General features: G+C 41.0%; 1 protein-coding gene across 1 annotated transcript in view; it reads left to right on the top strand.

The window, feature by feature from the left end:
- Positions 1-17138, top strand: part of LOC135544327 (lys-63-specific deubiquitinase BRCC36) — a 46172-nt gene extending 29034 nt beyond the window's left edge. The window contains exon 8 of the mRNA XM_064971851.1: positions 16765-17138. The gene's annotated coding sequence lies outside the window, so the exon portion shown is untranslated. The remainder of the gene's footprint in view (positions 1-16764) is intronic.
- Positions 17139-21459: the final 4321 nt, after the last annotated feature.

Consider the following 21459-nt stretch of genomic DNA (forward strand, 5'->3'; position numbering starts at 1 on the left):
TCTGAGTTTGTAAAACCAACAAATTTCAAGCAGACCACCATAGTCTCTGTGCCCAAGAACACTAAGGTAACCAGCCTAAATGACTACCGACCCTTAGCACTCATGTCTGGAGCCATGAAATGCTTTGAAATACTAGTCATGGCTCACATCAACATTATTATCCCAGAAACCATAGACGCACTCCAATTTGTACACCGCACCAACAGATCCACAGATGATGAAATCTCTATTGCACTTCACACTGTCCTTTCCCACCTGGACAAAAGGAACACCTATGTGAGAATGCTATTCATTGACTGCAGCTCAGCGTTCAACACCATAGTGCCCTTAAAGCTCATCACTGAGCTAAGGACCCTGGGACTAAACACCTCCCTCTGCATCTGGATCCTCGACTTCCTGACGGGCCGTCCCCAGTTGGTAAGGGTAGGTAACAACACATCCGCCACGCTGATCCTCAACACGGGGGCCCCTCAGGGGTGCGTGCTCAGTCCACTCCTGTACTCCCAGTTCACTCATGACTGCACGGCCAGGCACAACTCCAACACCATCATTAAGTTTGCAGATGACATAACAGTGGTAGGCCTGATCACCGACAACAGTGAGACAGCCTATAGGGAGGAGGTCAGAGACCTGACCGTGTGGTGCCAGGACAACCACCTCTCCCTCAACGTGATCAAAACAAAGGAGATGATTGTGGACTACAGGAAAAGGAGGACCGAGCAAGCCCCCATTTTCATTGACAGGGCTGTAGTGGAATAGGTTGAGAGCTTCAAGTTCCTTGGCGCCCACACCACCAACAAACTAACATGGTCCAAGCACACCAAGACAGTCGTGAAGAGGGCATGACAAAGACTGAAATGATTTAGCATGGGTCCTCAGATCCTTACTAAATGAGTACTAAATCCTTACTAAACTGTACTAAATGAGCTGTGTTCCGCCATAAGCAAAGAGGAAAACGCTCATCCAGAGGCAGAGCTGCACCATCGAGGAGCTGCACCATCAAGAGCATCCTGACTGGTTACATCACTGCCTGGTATGGCAACTGTTCAGCCTCTGACTGCAAGTCACTACCGAGGGTGGTGCATATGGCCCAGTACATCACTGAGAGGAAGGCCCTAAAAATGGTCAAATACTCCAGCCACCCTAGTCATAGACTGTTCTCTCTGCTACCGCACGGCAAGTGGTACCAGAACATCGAGTCTAGGTCCAAGAGGCTTCTAAGCAGCTTCTACCCCCAAAGCCATAAGACACCTGAACAGCTAATCAAATGGCTACCCAGACTTTTGCACCCCCCCCCCCCCATATGCTGCTGCTACTCTCTGTTATTATCTATGCAATAGCCACTTTAGCCATAATAGCATAACCCTACCTGCATGTACATAATTACCACAGTTACCTCAACACCGGTGCCACGGCACATTGACACATTGACTCTGTACCGGTACCCCCTGTATATAGCCCCACTATTGTTATTTCTGCTGCTCTTATATTATTTGTTTTTCTTTCCCCCCAAAAGTAAGAGATCTTTTCTTAAAACTGCATTGTTGGTTAAGGGCTTGTAAGTAAGCATTTCACTGTAAGGTAATCGGCGCATGTGACAAATACAGTGACAAATACAGTAATGACCCTTTGTGTAATTGCTGTTTGAAAAGGCCCCCTGAAATATCTGCCTTTTTTGGTGGGATGACATCACCAGGTGGTAAAGTAGTTAATAGACCAATAAGAAAGAGATTTCCAAACCTGGGGCAATAAAAGTCACTTTTCACTTTTCACCTCCCCACTCAGAGCACTCCCAGGCAGTCCTAGCAAAATTCTTGCTTGAAAAATAGCTTTTTGCTAAGAAGTTTTTTGTTGTACTTTTTTGACCATTTTTATTGAAAACAATCACATTAACGCAATTAAATTGTTAACCAGAAATGATTTGATATTCAGATAAAAACGACTGCATTGGACCTTTAAGTGCCTCCGTTTATGTGCAATCCAACTCCATTCACACACGCTCTAGCAACCACGTGTACGCATGTTAGTTCTCACATCAACACATGCACACATTCACATTTTCTCTGATTCCAATAGCAGTTTTACTTGGTAACCCTCCATAAGCCTGTTATTATGGCTACATAAGCATGAAATGATAGCAGAGTTACACATTTGCTGGTATTTATGGACAGCAGTAACTTAATTATGAAATTGTTTAATGTGGGAAAAACTCAGTGTACAGTGATTACAGAGGACCTTTGCATAGACAGTATACCATTTCCCCACAATTTAAAGTATTTTACTGTGATAAATGGAGGTGTAACCATTAACTCTCTTCTGATGTGTTCCAATGCTGTAATCTGTAAGGGGCTGTCACCTGCTTGTAGACTTGGCCACCCTAACAGGCAGTCTTTATGTGTCGACTCATGACAAGAACTATGGCGATTGTAGAGATTTAAACTATGGGAGCGGGAACCATCAATCTGAGAGGAGGGCCTGCGAGAAGGCCGCCCCCCTCACACATCCATAGATACCCTGTCACAAGGCTCAGATGCATTCCATTGGGCTCCTCATCTTGATTTAAAGGTCTCTCAAGTGAGGAAGATAGATTGGTAGGGGAGTGAGGTAAAAAAGGAGTTAAAACGGGTTAAATGCTTTCTGTCCTCTACTCTCTCGTGTCAACAGTCGGTCAGTCCAGTAAAAATTAGGACACCATTCAGATATAGGCAGTTGCGATGATACTACGTTTTCCCAGAAAATTTTATAGTCTCTTGTGAAAAATGGTCTCTTGTCAATGAGGCTTGAAATGGTGTACCTTGCAGGATAAGATACCATATATGACGAGGAGGATTAATGTGGCTCTATTGTGCTGAGGTGCATGAATGTGTTTTCATGTACCAACGTACCTTCACTCTCTCCTGACATCTCTTCCTGTCCTCTCATTAATAATCACCAAGGGGCTGCATCTGCAGTAATTTCACCCACGGTCGCCTCACCCCCTTGGCTGGGTGGGACTTCCTGGAGAAGGGCCTGTTTTCAGTGTAACCCAGTCAGCACAGACTGAGGTGCTCTGATGCGGAGCAGCAGCCTGCAGACACACAGCCAAGCAAGGATAGAATTTATGTAGCTCTCTCTGTGTCCTGCAGTGTGGCAGAGACAAGTTTTACAGACGGGTGGATCTTGCCATCCCCAGAAGCTACTGGCGGCCAAGGGAGAATGGCTTTCCATTCTGCTGTATTAAACTGGTAATGAGGACAGACCAGCCTTCTCCATGCAGCTCCCACCTCCTGTTGTCACATTAGGGCCGGTCCTAGGCATAAGCGACATAAGCAGTAGTTCAATTTACTACTAAAAGTAAGAATAGTGGAGTACATCACATGCAATTTCGAAATTTGTCTGTGGACCAGCAGTTTTTCTCTTGTTATGTCAGTCACTGACAGTCACTCAATTAGCCATGTGAGCTAACAATTTTTAGATTGGTAGTTAGTCTAGCCAGCAAACTTGTAGTTATCATGGCCGAATACCAACCGGGCACGCAAGGCACATGCCCAAGGGCCCTGACCTCCATGGTGTAAGTCATGAATTGCAGGGAATGTGCTTTAAAACCGCAAAAATGTATCTCCACCCCATGTAGAACGAATGTAGAAGTGTTCAAAAACATATTATATTTTATTTACAATAAAAGTGACTCCAAAATACAATAAATTATGTACCATTCATTTGCATTGGGCACAGCATAAACCAAAACACAACCAAAACAAACAAATTCATACAACACGTTTGTAGTCACAAGCTTTAATGTACTGATTGCGTGCTAGAAATATGGGACCAAATACAAAACTTTTGACCTAATTTAATACTGTAAGTGAATTTGTCCAAATACTTGTGACACCTTCAGATGGGGGGGCTAGATACATGAAGTGCTTTCATTTCTAAACAGTAAAACAGATATGTATGAAAATACCCTCAAATGAAAGGTGACATTCTGTACTGTCACCAAATTAAAATCTTTACTGTCCAAATAAATACGCAGGGGACTATATTCATCAAAATGGAAAAGAACAGAGTTGCTAAGCTCATCACTTAGAGGCTGTGAGTGATTGGTGACATGTGATCTGTGATTTGATTTAATATTTGAGAGAGTCTTGTGGAGCTTTCAGCTCTGTGTAGACGGTGTGGGACTGGGAATCCTTGAGAAAAGGACCCAAGAAGGGATTCCGACATGACCTCGATAAAAAGTTGGGACCTCTCAGCTATGTGCTAGCGCTGCAGCTTGTTCAGCAGGAAAGAGGGCCTTGACTCTGGTTTGTGCCATGACAAACCTGCTACCCCCGGGGGTGCTACAGTTGTAACAGACTTGCAGGTCAAGACCACCCTGGAGGAAAGGTGCCATTGTAGGGAACTAAGGGAAAACACCATCATACAGCAGTTTTAATGTATTATTCAAGCAAGGTATTAGTGATCTGTGGAATGCAGCGGTGTATAGTTGAAGGTACTGCATGTACAGGCATACATACAACTATTATTGACAAATGGTGCAGGTGATTGAGGTTGCCAACTAAGAATGTCAGGATGTGAGAGTAATTTAATATTGATTGATAAACAAGCAGAGGAGGCTGGTGGGAGGCCCTACAGGAGGATGGGCTCATTGTAATGGCTGGAACGGAATAAATGCTTTTCATATCTTTGATGTGTTTGATACCTTTTCATTACTTCCATTCCAGCCATTACAATGAGCCCATCCTCCTATAGTTCCTCCCACCAGCCTCCTCTGTAAACAACATATCTTTAAAGTACCACAACAGCACTTTTTTATTTATTTTTTATAACTTAAAGATGATGCCCAAAGCTTACCCATGATGTTGCACAGCGATTTAAGTCAATAAGTTAACATTTTAGTCAAAGTAGGATACACAGTGTCTTCAGAAAGTATCCATACCCCTTGACTTATTCAACATTTTGTTGTGTCTGAATTCAAAATGGATTAAATATATTTATTTCTCTCACCCATCTACACACAATACCCCACAATGACAAAGTGAAAACATATTTTTTGAAATGTTTGTTAATGTATTGAAAATTCATACATATATATCTAATTTACATAAGTATTCACCACCCTGAGTCAATACAGAATAGAATCACTTTTGGCAGCAATTACAGCTGTGTTTTTCTGGGTAAGTCTTTAAGAGCTTTGCACACCTGGATTGTACAATATTTGCACATTATTATTTAAAAACTTATTCAAGCTTTGTCCTCCCTTCAGAAAATCAGATCACAACTCCATTCTGCTCGTCTATTCCAATAGGCAGAAACTCAAACAAAAAGTACGCTTGCTAAAGTCTATTCAACTTTGGTCTGACCAATCGGAATCCATCCTTCAATATTGTTTTGATCACGGGGACTGGGATATGTTCTGGGTTACTATAACTCTGAGAATAACATTGACGTATACACTGTGACTGAGTTCATCAGGAAGGGGATATTCCCATTATGACTATTAAAACCTAACCAAACCAAAAACCTTGGATAGATGGCAGCATTCGCAAAAAACTGATACCGCGAACCACCGCATTTAACTAAGGCAAGGTGATTGGGAATACGGTTGAATACAAAACAGTGCAGTTATTCCCTCCGTAAGGCAACCAAACAGGCAAAACATCAGTACAGAGACAAAGTGGAGTCGCAATTCAACGGCTCAGACACGAGAAGTCTGAGGCAGGGACTCCAGACAATCACGGATTACAAAGGATGAAGACCAGCAACGTTGCGGACACCGACATCTTGCTGCCGGACAAGCTAAACCCTTTCTCCACCCGCTTTGAGAATAACACAGTGCCACCGACGGGGGCCGCTCCCAAGGACTGTGGGTTCTCTATCTCTGTGGCCAGCGTGAGTAAGATATTTAAGCGTGTTAACCCTTGCAAGGCTGCCAACCCAGACGGAATCCCTAGACGTGTCCTCAGAGCATGTGCAGACCAGCTGACTGGAGTGTTTATGGACATAGTCAATCTTTCCCTGTCCTAGTCTGCTGTCCCCACTTACTTCAAGATGTACACCCTTGTTCCTGTACCCAAGAAAGCAAAGGTAACTGAACTAAATGACTATTGCCCCTTGGCACTCACTTCTGTCATCATGAAGAGATTTGAGAGGCTAGTTAAGGTTCATATCAACTCCACCTTACCTGACACCCTAGACCCACTTCAATTTGCATACCGCACCAATAGATCCACGCCATGCAATGGCCATCACACTGCATACTGCCCTATCCCACCTGGATAAGAGGAATACCTATGTCAGAATGATGTACATTGACTACAGCTCAGTTTACAACACCGTAGTACCCTCCAAGCTCATCATTAAGCTTGGGGACCTGGGTCTGAACCCTGCCCTGTGCAACTGGGTTGTGGACTTCTGAATGGGCCGTCCCCAAGTGGTGAAGGTAGTAAACAACATCTCCACTATGCTGATCCTCATCACAGGGGCTCCACAAGGGTGTGTGCTCAGCCCCCGACAGGGTCACAGTGGAGAATGTGAAAAGCTTCAAGTTTCTCGGCGTACATATCACTGACAACCTAAAATGGTCCACCCACACAGACAGTGTGGTGAAGAAAGTGCAACAGTGCCTCTTCAACCTCAGGACCCTGAAGAAATTTGTCTTGGCTTGTAAGACCCTCACAAACCTTTACAGATGCACCATTGAGAGCATCCTGTCGGGCTGTATCACTGCCTGGTACGGCAACTTTACCGCCCACAACCGCATCACTGGGGGCACACTGCTTGCCCTCCAGGACACCTACAGCACCTGATGTCACAGGAAGGCCAAACAAATCACCAACAAGGACAACACCACACTGTCTTGGGGACGGCCCTGTTTTACTCATTTCAAATGTACAGTTGAAGTCGGAAGTTTACATACACCATACCCAAATACATTTAAACTCTGTTTTTCAGAATAAATTACATTTAATCCTAGTAAAAATTCACGGTCTTAGGTCAGTTAGGATCACCACTTTATTTTAAGAATGTGAAATGTCAGAATAATATTAGAGAAATTATTTTATTTCTTTCATCACATTCCCAGTGGGTCAGAAGTTTACATACACTCAATTAGTATTTGGTAGCATTGCCTTTAAATTATTTAACTTGGGTCAAATATTTTGGGTAGCCTTCCACAAGCTTCCCACAATAGATTGTGTGAATTCTGGCCCATTCCTCCTGACAGAGCTGGTGCAACAGAGTCAGGTTTGTAGAACTCCTTGCTCACACACACTTTTTCAGTTCTGCCAAGACATTTTCAATAGGATTGAGGTCAGGGATTAAGTCCTCAAGCCATTTTGCCACAACTTTGGAAATATGCTTTCGGTCATTGTCCATTTGGAAGACCCATTTGTGACCAAGCTTTAACTTCCTGACTGATGTCTTGAGATGTTGCTCCAATAAATCCACATAATTTTCCTGCCTCATTATGCCATCTATTTTGTGAAGTGCGCCAGTCACTCCTGCAGCAAAGCACCCCCACAACATGATCATGCCACCCCCGTGCTTCACGGTTGGGATGGTGAACCTTGGCTTGCATGCCTCCCCCTTTTTCCTCCAAACATAACAATGGTCATTATGGCCAAACAGTTATATTTTTGTTTCATCAGACCAGAGGACATTTATCCAAAAAGTACGATATTGGTCCCCATGTGCAGTTGCAAACTGTAGTCTGAATTTTTTTTGGGCGGTTTTGGAGCAGTGGCTTCTTCCTTGTTGAGCGGCCTTTTTCAAGTTATGTCGTTATGGGACTTGTTTTAATGTGGATATAGATACTTTTGTACTATGTTTCCTCTAGCATCTTCACAATGTCCTTTGCTGTTGTTCTGGGATTGATTTGCACATTCGCACCAAAATAAATTAATCTCTAGGAGACAGAACGCGTCTCCTTCCTGAGTGGTATGACGGCTGCGTGGTACCATGGTGCTTATACTTGCGTACTATTGTTTGTACAGATGAACGTGGTACCTTCAGGCGTTTGGAAATTGCTCCCAAGGATGAACTAGACTTGTGGACGTCTACAATATTTTGTCTGAGGTCTTAGCTGATTTATTTTGCTTTCCCCATGATGTCAAGCAAAGAGGCACTGAGTTTGAAGGAAGGCCTTGAAATACATCCACAGGTGCACCTCCAATTGACTCAAATTATGTCGATTAGCCTATCAGAAGCTTCTAAAGCCATGACATCGTTTTCTGGAATTTTCCAAGCTGTTTAAATGCACAGTTAACTTAGTGTATGTAAACTTCTGACCCACTGGAATTGTGATACAGTGAATTATAAGTGAAATGATCTGTCTGTAAACAATGGTTGGAAAAATTACTTGTGTCATGCACAACATAGATGTCCTAACCGATTTGCTAAAACTATAGTTTGTTAACAAGACAGTTGTGGAGAAAAAACGAGTTTGTGGTTGAAAAACGAGTTTTAATGACTCCAACCTAAGTGTATGTAAACTTCCGACTTCAACTGTATATACTGTATTCTAGTAAATGCCATTCTATTAAACTATTGCTGTATACAGTATATACTATTATTATCAGTTATCAAGGTAAGACCCAGATGCAGACCGTGTCGAAGTAACAATGTTTATTAACAGCAACAGGGGCAACGGTACAAGACGGCAGGCAGGCTCAGGGTCAGGTCAGGCAGAGGTTGGTAATCCAGAGGTGGGTCAAAGATACAGGACGGCAGGGGCAGGCAGAGTGGTCCAGTGGGTGGGTACAGGGTCAGGACAGGCAAGGGTCAAAACAAGGAGGACTAGAAAAGAGAGACTGGGGAAAAGCAGGAGCTGACACAAAAACGCTGGTTGGCTTGACAAACAAGACGAACAGACAAACAGAGAACACAGGTATAAATATACAGGGGATAATGAGGAAAACGGGCGAAACCTGGAGGGGGTGATGACAATCACAAAGACAGATCAGGGTGTGACAATTATATCCTAAGTATTCTACAGATATACTAAATATTCTATCCACATACTGTCGTTAATGTCTATAATGTCTATACATCCCATCGCATATACAGTTGAAGTCAGAAGTTTACCTACACTTAGGTTGGAGTCATGAAAATTCGCTTTTTCAACCACTACACACATTTCTTGTTAACAAACTATGACCCCAATGACCCCAAGCATACTTCCAAAGTTGTGGCAAAATGGCTTAAGGACAACAAAGTCAAGGTATTGGAGTGGCCATCATGAATCCTGACCTCAATCCCATAGGCTATCTGAAACGTTTCACCCAAGTTAAAAAAAAAAAAAGGCAATGCTACCAAATATTAATTGAGTGAAAGTCAACTTCTGACCCTCTGGGAATGTGTTGAAAGAAATAAAAGCTGAAAGAAATAATTATCTCTACTATTATTCTGACATTTCACATTCTTAAAATAAAGTGGTGATCCTAACTGACCTAAAACAGGGAATGTTTATTAGGATTAAATGTCAGGAATTGTGAAAAATTTAATTTATATGTATTTGGGTAAGGTGTATGTAAACTTCCGACTTCAACTGTATATATTTATACTCCGGACTTCGACATTGCTCATCCTAATATTCATACAGTATATTTCTCAAGTACATCCTTTTACTTTTTGATCTGTATGTATTCTTGTGACTTGTTAGGCTAGGAACACAAGCATTTCGCTACACCCGCAATAACATCTGCTAAATATGTGTATGCAAACAAATACAATTTCATTTGATCATTGCTAGACAGCCATTTTTCTTGCCATATATTTTCAAGACGATTTAAGTTTAAACTGTAACTAAGCCACTCAGGAACATTCAATGTTGTCTTTCTCCTAGAACAGCCATTCAATTCTGTAACTGTTTTAAAGTCACTATTGGCCTCATGGTGAATTCCCTGAGCGGTATCCTTCCTCTCCGATAACTCAGTTAGGAAGGATGCCTGTATCTTTAACGTGATTGGTTCTATTGATACACCATCCACTACAAAGGAATATTCAATGTTTGCTTTTATTTATATTTGTACCCATTTACCAATAGGTGCCCCTCTTTGTGAGACATTATAACACCTCTCTGGTCTTTGTGGTTGAATCTGTGTTTGTAATTCACTGCTCGACGGAGGGACCTTACAGATAGTTGTATGTGTGGGGTACAGAGATGAGGTAGTCATTCAAATATCATGTTAAACAATATTATTGCCCACAGAGTGAGTCCATACAACTTATTATGTGACTTGATAAGTAAATGTTTACTCCTGAACTTATTTAGGCTTGCCATTAGAAAGGGTTTGAATACTTATTGACTCAAGACATTTCAGCTTTTAATTTGTAGTTAATTTGTAAAAATGTCTAAAAACATAATTCCACTTTGACATTATGGGGTATTGTGTGTAGGCTAGTAACACAACAACATTTGGAAAACGTCAAGGGGTTCAAATACTTTCTGAAGGCACTGTCTTTGGGGTTGAAGTGGGAAATCCAAAGTGGGACATTCGTAGAAATATGTGTCAATGCCATGTGTTTCCTTATAAGATTAAATGCAAATACCTTTCAGACTATGTTTTGTTTCAGCCCTGGTTTTTATTTTATTTGAATGTTACCACCCACCAGCATGGCATTGTTCATTCATCAGAAAGAGCTGCCAAGTTCTTCCTCTTCATGACTGAGCTAAGCCAAACAGCTTTGTGTCCCCTTGGCGACCTGAGTCACTTTGAAGTTTGTAGAAATGTTAAAATAATGTATCGGACTATAACACAATTGATATGGTAGGCGAAAATCCAAAGAAAAACCAACCAGATTTTGTTTTTGAGGTTCCAGGCTCTTATAATGGAAAGCTCTGGGTCCAATGCAATTCTTTGCTCCCAGATTGCAAATCTTATGGCTTCCACTAATGTCAACAGTCTTTCTTTAAGGTTTCAGGCTTGTTTCTTCCAAAACGAGGAAGAATTTAGAGTTTTGGTACAAAGATTCCCAGTGGAAAATCAGTCTGTCGGAGCGCGACGAAGAGGTGGCGCGCCTGCTAATTTTACTTTTCTATTGAACATACTTCTTTCCATATGAAATATTATAGTTTATTTACATTTTAGGGTACCTGAGGATTAAATATAAACGTAGTTTGACTTGTTTGAACAAAGTTTAGCGGTAGCTTTTTGGATTCCTATGTCTGCATGTTGAACGAGTGGATTACTGAAATCGATGGTGCCAACTAAACAGACTTTTTGGGATATAAAGAAGGACTTTATCTAACAAAACGACCATTCATGTTGTAGCTAGGACCCTTGGGATTGCAAACAGAGAAAGATTTTTGAAAGTAAGTGATTTATTTCATCGCTATTTGTGATTATATGAAGCCTATGCTGGTTAAAAAAAACAATCTCATGGTATGCTTTCACTGTAAAGCCTACTGTAAATTGGACAATGCAGTTAGATTAAAAATAATTTAAGCTTTTAAACGATATAAGATACTTGCATGTTCATAAATGTTTAATATTATGATTATTTATTTGATTTGCACACCCTCCAATTTCACCGGATGTTGTCGACAGGTGTCCCACTAGCGGGACGCCTGGCCTTAAGAAGTTTATAATTATAATTATAGTATCTAACCATTTTATAAATGGTATAATGGCGTGATATAATTGCATTTTTCAACCCAGCTCCCCCCGTTGCCCCAAGATGATTGGCTTTGACCACTAACGTTTTGGTACACTGCTTGCTAATTGTGCATCTAGAAGCCACAGGTGCCTTTTCCCATAATGAAAACTCAAGGAAATTGTTTATCTATTTTGTTGTACTGATGTTAAATTTGTATTGGTGTTTCGTGTCAGATGCACTCAGGGTGTTGTTACATGCAGGGTTCGGGAGTATCTGATTGCAAAAAACCCAAACTGTAATCTGTTACATTACCAGCAAATCTATTGTAATCAGATTACAGATACGTTTGAAAAACTAGATGATTACCTCTAGCATCACTTTTACTTTTTTTCTATGACTTTCAGATCAGCATTGAAAAAAGACACAAGATTTAAGATTAAGATTTTCCACATGAAAGTCTGACCACAAGTCAGAGACCACGCGAAAAGGGCAGGAATATGCTTTTGTAGGCTCGTCAAAGCTATGTTTTCAAATGGTGTGACTGCTTTTGCAAATTCAGTATAGGCCTATGGCATTACATTTTCGCATGCAAATAGCACTTTTCGGTAGTGCCCAAAGCATCCCTAGTCAAAAAAATCCTATAGGATTACAATTTTTACAAATCCAATAGAAAATCCTATCAGATTTGGAAGACTATCCTATATGATTCCTATCAGATTTTGGAACCAGTCCTATTGGACTCCTATAGTATTTTTTTCTCTCAAGATTAATCCTATAGGAGTCCAATAGGACTGGTTCCACAATCTGATAGGATTTTCTATTTGATTATTGTATTGGAATCTTATAGAATACTATAAGATTTAATCAAAGAAGATAGAATTCCATAGGAGTCCAATAGAACTGGATCCAAAATCTGATAGGATTTTCTATTGGATTTGTAAAAATTGTAATCCTATAGGATTTTTTGACTAGGGAAAGGTAAATTGCTTTATTATCTAAATGTTGAAATTGAGTGTGCGACGGCGAGAAACAAAATGGTGCAGTTTGAGGCCATGTGGCGGAGAGTGATCCGGGCACTGGAGAGGAGGGTGTGAGCAGGTGGGTCCCAAAAAAAGTAGTCCAATAGAATTCCAATAGGATTCTGATGCAGGTGACACAAAATCCTATAGAACTGCAAGAATCCTATAGGATTCAATGATTACTTTTTTATTTCCAATAGGAAAAAAGGATTCCAATAGGATTTCAATAGGATTCTGATAGAGATGACACAAAATCCTATAGGTGCTACGCTCGTTAGATGAATTAGACAGGTGCAGCGTGGTAGGCAAACATCTTACTTTGATTGAAAATGAACACCAAAAAAAATACAAACCGAATGTAAAGTTCTGCAGGCTATACAGCAACTAACAAAATCAAGATCCCACAAACTAAGGTGGAAAACAGGCTGCCTAAGTATGATCCCCAATCAGAGACAATGATAGACAGCTGCCTCTGATTGGGAACCATACCCGGCCAACAAAGAAATAGAACATGTAGATTACCCACCCTAGTCACACCCTGACCTAACCAAAATAGAGAATAAAAAGGATCTCTAAGGTCAGGGCGTGACAATAGGACTGTAAGAATCCTATAGGATTCTATTGGAAAAATCACTAATCCTATAGGATTTTTTGACTAGGGATGCCATTCCATGAGAGAGGCATTTGTTTTTTAACTTGAAGCAATGTGTTCAATTGGTCCTCCATGACAACAAAATAATCATAAACAATAATAAGTCCTTAGTTGTGGGTCATGCTCAGGTTAAACAATTTGGCTAATCTATATTTCCAAGTGCTATTCTTGAAGATCAAGGGTTATTCAATTAATTGGATTGAATGGAAATTTGACAAACCTGATTTTTAATGTAAAGATATAACCTAATCATATTATTTACTGTATTAAAGTAGAATGCAATGGATTAGAAGAAGCCTATATAACCAACCCATAAAGTAAAATGCAACATCTATTAATGGCCAGCTATGTAAACTTTAACATTGATTTATCCTGCAATAGCCTAGATGTCTTTCAATTGGCAATATTTATTTTTGTCTCCTTCTAATGCCAATTAAGGGGAAAGTAATCTAAAAGTAACTGAAAGTAATCCGATTACGTTACTGAGGTATATTACTGTTACTGATTACAATTTTGGAGAGGTAAGTCGTAACTGTAACAAAATTACATTTAGAAAGTAACCTACGCAACCCTGGGTACATCATTTGCAGCGTGCATCATGAGCAAAGTCATGTATGTAGCCTATCATTTTGCTTCCCAAATCAGGGTCTGATTTGGCTTTGCTGTATCGCAGCCGAATACTCCCAGCAGCCTACCTACAAAGGTTGCACCTGTCCATTACAATATGGAAAAGTGCATGTCTCTAAATCTTTCAATAGTAATCCATATTACCGGAGCTTCATCTTATTACTATTTCTATTGCGGATTCGAGGCCGCAATTTATGGAAAATGTTAACACTTTGGAGATATCAATAGATGGCAAAGTCAAAGATACTGGTTTTCCCTAAATGTTTATTACAACTCCAGCTGCAGAACCAGCCATAGCCTAGCTCTTTTGAATACAGTGTAGTTTAAAAAAACCCCAGCAACAACAGATAACATTAGCTAGCTAGATAAGGTTAGCGTGCTAGCTAGCGACACTGACAGCTGTCAGTGCCCTATTTGATGATGTTTCTCCACTCTACGTGGACATCACCTTGATGTTCCTTCCCACCCCCAATTCGTGAATATGTATTGCTTGTGTCATTCTTCAGAGATGTAACCTAAACAAGCATTTTGGCTCGAGAACAGGAATTACGTCAGAATAGGGGCGGCATTGGTCAGTGGATTACATCATTCTGATTACATTAGAAGTTCCAGTGCATGGTGAGGGGTCATTTGAAGCAGAGCTGTGTGCTGGCTATAACTAATAGTATGACCCCTACTGATGACAGCTCATTTTTCAGTTTTGATGAAAAAGTCTTGCTCTTATTGCTGGCCATAGCTCATACAACGGTTATTATGTCCAACAAACAGATGGTATTTTAAAAAACAACGCTTGCTTTTCAAGAAACAGCACTTGCTTGTTTTTTCATGTTGAATGATGTAAAACATATGGATAGAATTTGGAAGTGGGAATTTTTGGTAACACTTTATTTTAAGAGTACCTAATAAACCATTTAGAAGGCATTTATAAATTGTACATTTCCTTAAAGATCCTGTGTTGTTGCTTATTCTTTTTCCAGGTTGTGGTACTAATGGATTGTCTACCAAAGGCATACCCATCTTATTGTGAGAAATTACACTGGTCACTCACAACATTTATAAAGTATTTATTAAGTATAACTAGGGCTCACTTTAGATTAGGGACTGCAAAAATACTTTACTAAATGATTAGTAAATGGTTTATAAATGTGGGAGTAATGAGTAATAAATGGTGAACACAGTGTTTGTACATTTATTTTTTAAAGTTTTATTAGATACCCTTAAAATAAAGTGTTGGCAAATTTTTCTCTCATGTTCTTTTTGGGAGATTTGTTCATCAGAATGGTATCATCTGTCATTTTCCTGTGTACAGTGCTCACCACTATCAAATCTCACCAGAAGATGTTGCTCTTGGTCCAAACACACAACTCACCAGCGCCTACAGTATATTCCGTCTTCTGGTTTTTCATGTAAAGGGGGAAATATGAAAAGAGAACATGAAAATAGCCAGACATTCCCCTCTTCCTCTTCTTGCCCATTTATTGATCTTTAGTTTTCTGAGGTTCATTGGCCACTGAGACTGCGGTTGTTTTTATGCTCCGTGTCAGAGGAGTGCTCAGAGAAAGAGCTAATCCTGTGTGATTTCAGGGGAAAAGGGTTGTAATAGGCACAGCCAACGGTCTGTTTTTCAAACTAAGTGAAAACAGTAACAGAAAAACTGACATGAGACACTGGAGCTCTAACAGACTGTAAGAGGTTAATTTCCATCAGCACCTTGAATGAAACTCCTCAAGGACCCCAGTGAGAAATAAATTAAGTGAAAATAGATTATACCATATACAGTATCCAAACAGTATTCCTTATGCAGAGGGCAGAGGAGGATAGACACACCATCTTAGCAGGGTATGTGTCTACAGCTGGGCCTCAAGGAAGGGGATGCTGCCAAGTGGACAAGCCCCCCCAGTATCTGGAGAGTCTTAAGGATTATGGTGGTCATGATGGTGCTTAAATCTATGGGGTGCTGGGGGTATGGCTGTGCTCTGACACACTTCCTCACCACAGAACAGGAATCAGTCAAGGATATCCAACCGAACATCAGTCATGCATGGGGAACAGCCAGCGAGTAGAATGAACTCGTTCATCCGTGCAGCTCCCGAGGGGGATATGGGGGATGAGGAGGATGGGGAAGGAGGGGGATACTGGACAGACTACAAGTACACAGACAATACAACACACACCCAGAAGACTGCCATTATTTGAAGTGAATTTCACTGGGCCTCCAGAGTGGCGCAGCTGTCTAAGGCACTGCATTGCATCCCTTGAGGCGTCACTACAGACCCGGGTTTGATCCCGGTCTGTGTCACAGCCGGCCGCGACCGGGAGAACCATGAGGTTGCGCACAATTGGCCCGGCGTCGTCCGGGTTAGGGGAGGGTATGGCCGGCAAGGATGTCCTTGCCCCATCGCGCTCTAGTGACTCCTATGGCGGGCTGGGCTCATGCGCACTGCTAGTTAAGCGAGCAGTGTGTCAAGAAGCAGTGCGGGTGGCCATATAAGAAATTAGTGATCAGCAAAGCAGTCAAAAATACCTCTGCTTTAACTGCAGTTAAGCATTTGAAAGTTTTTCCCCCATTCTTCCACTTTAAATCCCACTTTCTTGCTCTCTCTGCACTCCCCCCTTTCTCCCCCCTCTCTCTTGTCCCTCTGTTCATCTCCCTGGCCCTATCTGTCTCAATGATTCCCCTTCTCCCTCTGTCCCCCCCTCTCTCTCTTGCTCTCTCTCTTTACACCCCCCTCTCATAAGTTGTATATTTTATTGTGTTGATGGTGTTCATGTGTATTGTGTATTTATGTATGCTGTGTCAAATAATTCAGCATTAAGTGCTATTGATACTATTTAATGTTGAATTTGAAATAAACCTCTATTTCTCTCTCAAACTCTCTCCTCCCCAAGGACATTGCACAGCTGTGAATCCATTTGCTCCATGAGGGACCACCATCCTGTCTGCGGGACATAGAAGGCTTCCGCTCCACAGCTGATCCATGGTGGAGGCACTATCATGGAGGCCAGCTGCAATAGCTTGCTTACAAACTTGTTTACATATCATAACAACAGATTTCATAGACACTGTCTGTTGTCAAAGGAGGTCTTACCCATTTTTACAGTAAATATCATGACTTGTTAAAGTGCCCTTGGCTGTCTGAAATGCAAAGTATTAAAATATTACAATCTCAAGATAAAGAACATACGCTGCGAGGAGGCTACTTGTTTACATTTCATTACCACATCCAACATCCCATATTCAGTGGGATGGTTATACTGCATAGGGCCTCCCTTTCTCCCTTTATAAAATCACCATGGTAGCTCTCTGACCCAACAGGGAGGAGAGTTAAACGAAAAAGAAGACACTGCTTTTATGAGGGAAATTTAGCCATAAATGAGAGCGGGTGTGAACACAGAGGTACCCTGATGGGGAGGAGAGTCAGAGAGTTCATGGTAGCAGTTATAGCCTCAATCCAGCCAATAATGATTCAACACTGATTGGGACCTAAGTCTCAGGCTGCAAAATAATTGGGGAAATGTTGTATAGCAAGAAAGCAAACAAACAACAAACTTTGAACCATTTGTCATCTTCTGTTTCGATCTTCTTTCAAAATAAATACAGTGGGCCCTGAGGGACCAATAAAAACTACACAAAGAGAGACACTCTGTGAGAAACCCAAGCACATTAAAGAGATTTTCTGGAAGTTTCGTATAATTTCAGCCAGTAGTTTTAAAAGTACAGATCAAGAGCCAAAACGGCTCCCCGAAAATGTTGCACAATTGTGTACAACCATCACGTCATTGTTCTCAAGCCTCTGTAGCGTGTGCCCAAAGAGATTAAAAAACTCTATGGTGTTCCTGTGGTGTGCATGTTGGGTGTGTATGTTAGTCTCACCCCATGCAACCTCATTGGACACCACTGGGCCGACCTGATCCCGCCTCCCATTTTAACCTGGCAAACTCATTGGACATCATTCCACTTGCCAATCAATATTGTCTATCACGTATGATTGTTGCAGGCCAGTTCCTGATTTTCCGTAGTTGCAAGTATGGTCTCATCAGACTAGTACGGCAAACAAGCAAGTGAATGTGATTATGTATTTTTATACAATGGAAAAGTTATAGTTATATGTTTGCATTACATTTCCTATTCCTTGAAAGTTGTGTATTGATTATATATAGCATTTGCCTACATGATGAATGATGATCGCTGGAAATCAATTACAATGTTGGATTATTACCCCATACCTGTATAAAAACAAATATGGCTGTCTATCATTTACATTTACATTTAAGTCATTTAGCAGACGCTCTTATCCAGAGCGACTTAATGACAAAACACCTGGCACTGAAGGCGGTGCAGCCTGATGACTCAGGATTATGTATGTCAGCTGCAACAGCAAGTAAAATCATTGCCACCCTTAACGGAGAGCTTCAGTCTTAAAATGGGTGGCTAGTAATAAGCTAGTCCTATATATACAGTATATACAGTGGGGCAAAAAAGTATTTAGTCAGCCACCAATTGTGCAAGTTCTCCCACTTAAAAAGATGAGAGAGGCCTGTAATTTTCATCATAGGTACACTTCAACTATGACAGACAAAGTGAGAAAAAAAAATCCAGAAAATCAAATTGTACGATTTTTAATGAATTTATTTGCATATTATGGTGGAAAATAAGTATTTGGTCAATAACAAAAGTTTTTCTCAATACTTTGCTATATACCCTTTGTTGGCAATGACAGAGGTCAAACGTTTTCTGTAAGTCTTCACAAGGTTTTCACACACTGTTGCTGGTATTTTGACCCATTCCTCCATGCATATCTCCTCTAGAGCAGTGATGTTTTGGGGCTGTTGCTGGGCCACAAGGACTTTCAACTCCCTCCAAAGATTTTCTATGGGGTTGAGATCTGGAGACTGGCTAGGCCACTCCAGGACCTTGAAATGCTTCTTACAAAGCTGCTCCTTCATTACCCGGGCGGTGTGTTTGGGATCATTGTCATGCTGAAAGACCAAGCCACGTTTCATCTTCAATGCCCTTGCTGATGGTAGGCTTTGTTACTTTGGTCCCAGCTCTCTGCAGGTCATTCACTAGGTCCCCCCGTGTGGTTCTGGGATTTTTGCTCACCGTTCTTGTGATAATTTTGATCCCACGGGGTGAGATCTTGAATGGAGCCCCAGATCGAGGGAAATTATCAGTGGTCTTGTATGTCTTTCACTTCCTTATAATTGCTCCCACAGTTGATTTCTTCAAACCAAGCTGCTTACCTATTGCAGATTCTGTCTTCCCAGCCTGGTGCAGGTCTACAATTTTGTTTCTGGTGTCCTTTGACAGCTCTTTGGTCTTGGCCATAGTGGAGTTTGGAGTGTGACTGTTTGAGGTTGTGGACAGGTGTCTTTTATACTGATAACAAGTTCAAACAGGTAACGAGTGGAGGACAGAGGGGCCTCTTAAAGAAGAAGTTACAGGTCTGTGAGAGCCAGAAATCTTGCTTGTTTGTAGGTGACCAAATACTTATTTTCCACCATAATTTGCTTATAAATTCATTAAAAATCCTACAATGTGATTTTCTGGATTTTTTTCCTCATTTTGTCTGTCATAGTTGAAGTGTACCTATGATGAAAATTACAGGCCTCTCTCATCTTTTTAAGTGGGAGAACTTGCACAATTGGTGGCTGACTAAATATTTTTTTTGCCCCACTGTATATATATATAAACTATAGGCATTGTAGGCATTGTATTTGGGACAAATAATTTGCTTAATCCTAAACCCCCTATAGATGTTGCAATGAATACTGTTGCAATTGAGCAAGTTGAGGAAAATTAACTGCTTGGTGTAACCCTGGATTGTAAACTGACATGGTCAAAACATATTGATGCAATGGTTGGTAAAATGGGGAAAGATCTGTCCCATTGGCAATTTTAGCATGTAAATCTTGGTGGGGAAAATAAATAAATAAAGTGGGATGCATGCCAGCAAAGCCACGACACAACACAACACTGAACAATACATTAATTCCACTATAACGGTGACAAACGGTGCCCACAAAAAGCTGTCTCAACATCTTACCACTGCTAAACCTGGCTATCAGCAGAGCCTTTCTGTCAGCGAAAGAGTTAATTCAGCCTCATTTACTGTCTTTCAAAAAAACATAGTTGACATGGCTGATTTGCTTAAACAAATGTGGTTTCTAATGACAATTGAGATGTACAAACTATGGCACAAGGGGACGACAAGCACATAAGAGGAAATCCTTAATTTCAATTAATTAAGACATTAATGAGCGAGCTAGGACGGACGTAGTCAATATAACTATTTGTTTAGCACTTTTGAAATGTACAGCGACAGAATTCAGAACATGGGCCATTCTTACAGTGTTCTCCCTGTACACCAAGTCAGAACTTTAGGATAAATAAATAAAGGGGGCATATAAGCAGACAATGAAAGCTCTTACAATATTTGATGATTACATTTCTATAAAACAGGTTATATGCTACATGTGCACCACCAAGTCAGAACATTAGGCAAAATTAAGAGGGATAAATTGACCAAATTATTAGGTTGAAGCACATGGGCTACTAACATCTTACACTTAGTATTACTTTCTTAGCTATTGTATACATATCCCCCTGGATTTTGGAGCTGCCTTACTCAAGAAAACAAAACACGAACGTCAACAGTGAAGAGGAGACTCTGGGATGCTGGCCTTCTAGGCAAGTTCCTCTGTCCAGTGTCTGTGCTCTTGTGCCCATCTTAATCTTTTCTTTTTATTGGCCAGTCTGAGAAATAGCTTTTTCTTTGCAGCTCTGCGTAGAAGGCCAGCATTCAGGAGTCGCCTCTTCACTGTTGAGGCTGAGACTGGTGTTTTGCGGGTACTATATAATGAAGCTGCCAGTTGAGAACTTGTGAGGCGTCTGTCACTCTAATGTACTTGTCCTCTTGCGCTGTTGTGCACCCGGGCCTCCCTCTCCTCTTTCTATTCTGGTTAGGGCTAGTTTGTGCTGTTCTGTGAAGGGAGTAGTACACAGCGTTGTATGAGATCTTCAGTTTCTTGGCAATTTCTCACATGGAATAGCCTTCCTTTCTCAGAACAAGAATAGACTGATGCGTTTCAGAAGAAAGTTCTTTGTTTCTGGCCAGTTTGAGTCTGTAATCGAACCCACAAATGCTGATGCTCCAGATACTCAACGAGTCTAAAGAAGGCCAGTTTTATTACTTTGTTAATCAGAACAACAGTTTTCAGCTGTGCTAATATAATTGCAAAGGGGTTTTCTAGTGATCAATTAGCCTTTTAAAATGATTAACTTGGATTAGCTAACACAACGTGCCATTGGAACACGTGAGTGATGGTTGCTGATAATGGGCCTCAAGTCCTACAGGCCCTAGTTTTATCACACCTGGACTACTGCCCAGTTACAGTATATGGTCAAGTGCTACAAATAAGGACATGGGCAAATTACAGTTGGTCCAGAAGAGAGCAGCATGGCTGGCCCTTAAATGTACACAGAGGGCTCATATCAAGAACATGCATGTCAATCTCTTCAAGTAGAAGAGAGATTGACTGCATCTTTGTGACTGGTATTTATGTGTTGAAAGCACCAAACTA

Source organism: Oncorhynchus masou, chromosome 8, assembly GCF_036934945.1.
Source record: "Oncorhynchus masou masou isolate Uvic2021 chromosome 8, UVic_Omas_1.1, whole genome shotgun sequence".
In the NCBI taxonomy this organism is placed as follows: domain Eukaryota; kingdom Metazoa; phylum Chordata; class Actinopteri; order Salmoniformes; family Salmonidae; genus Oncorhynchus; species Oncorhynchus masou.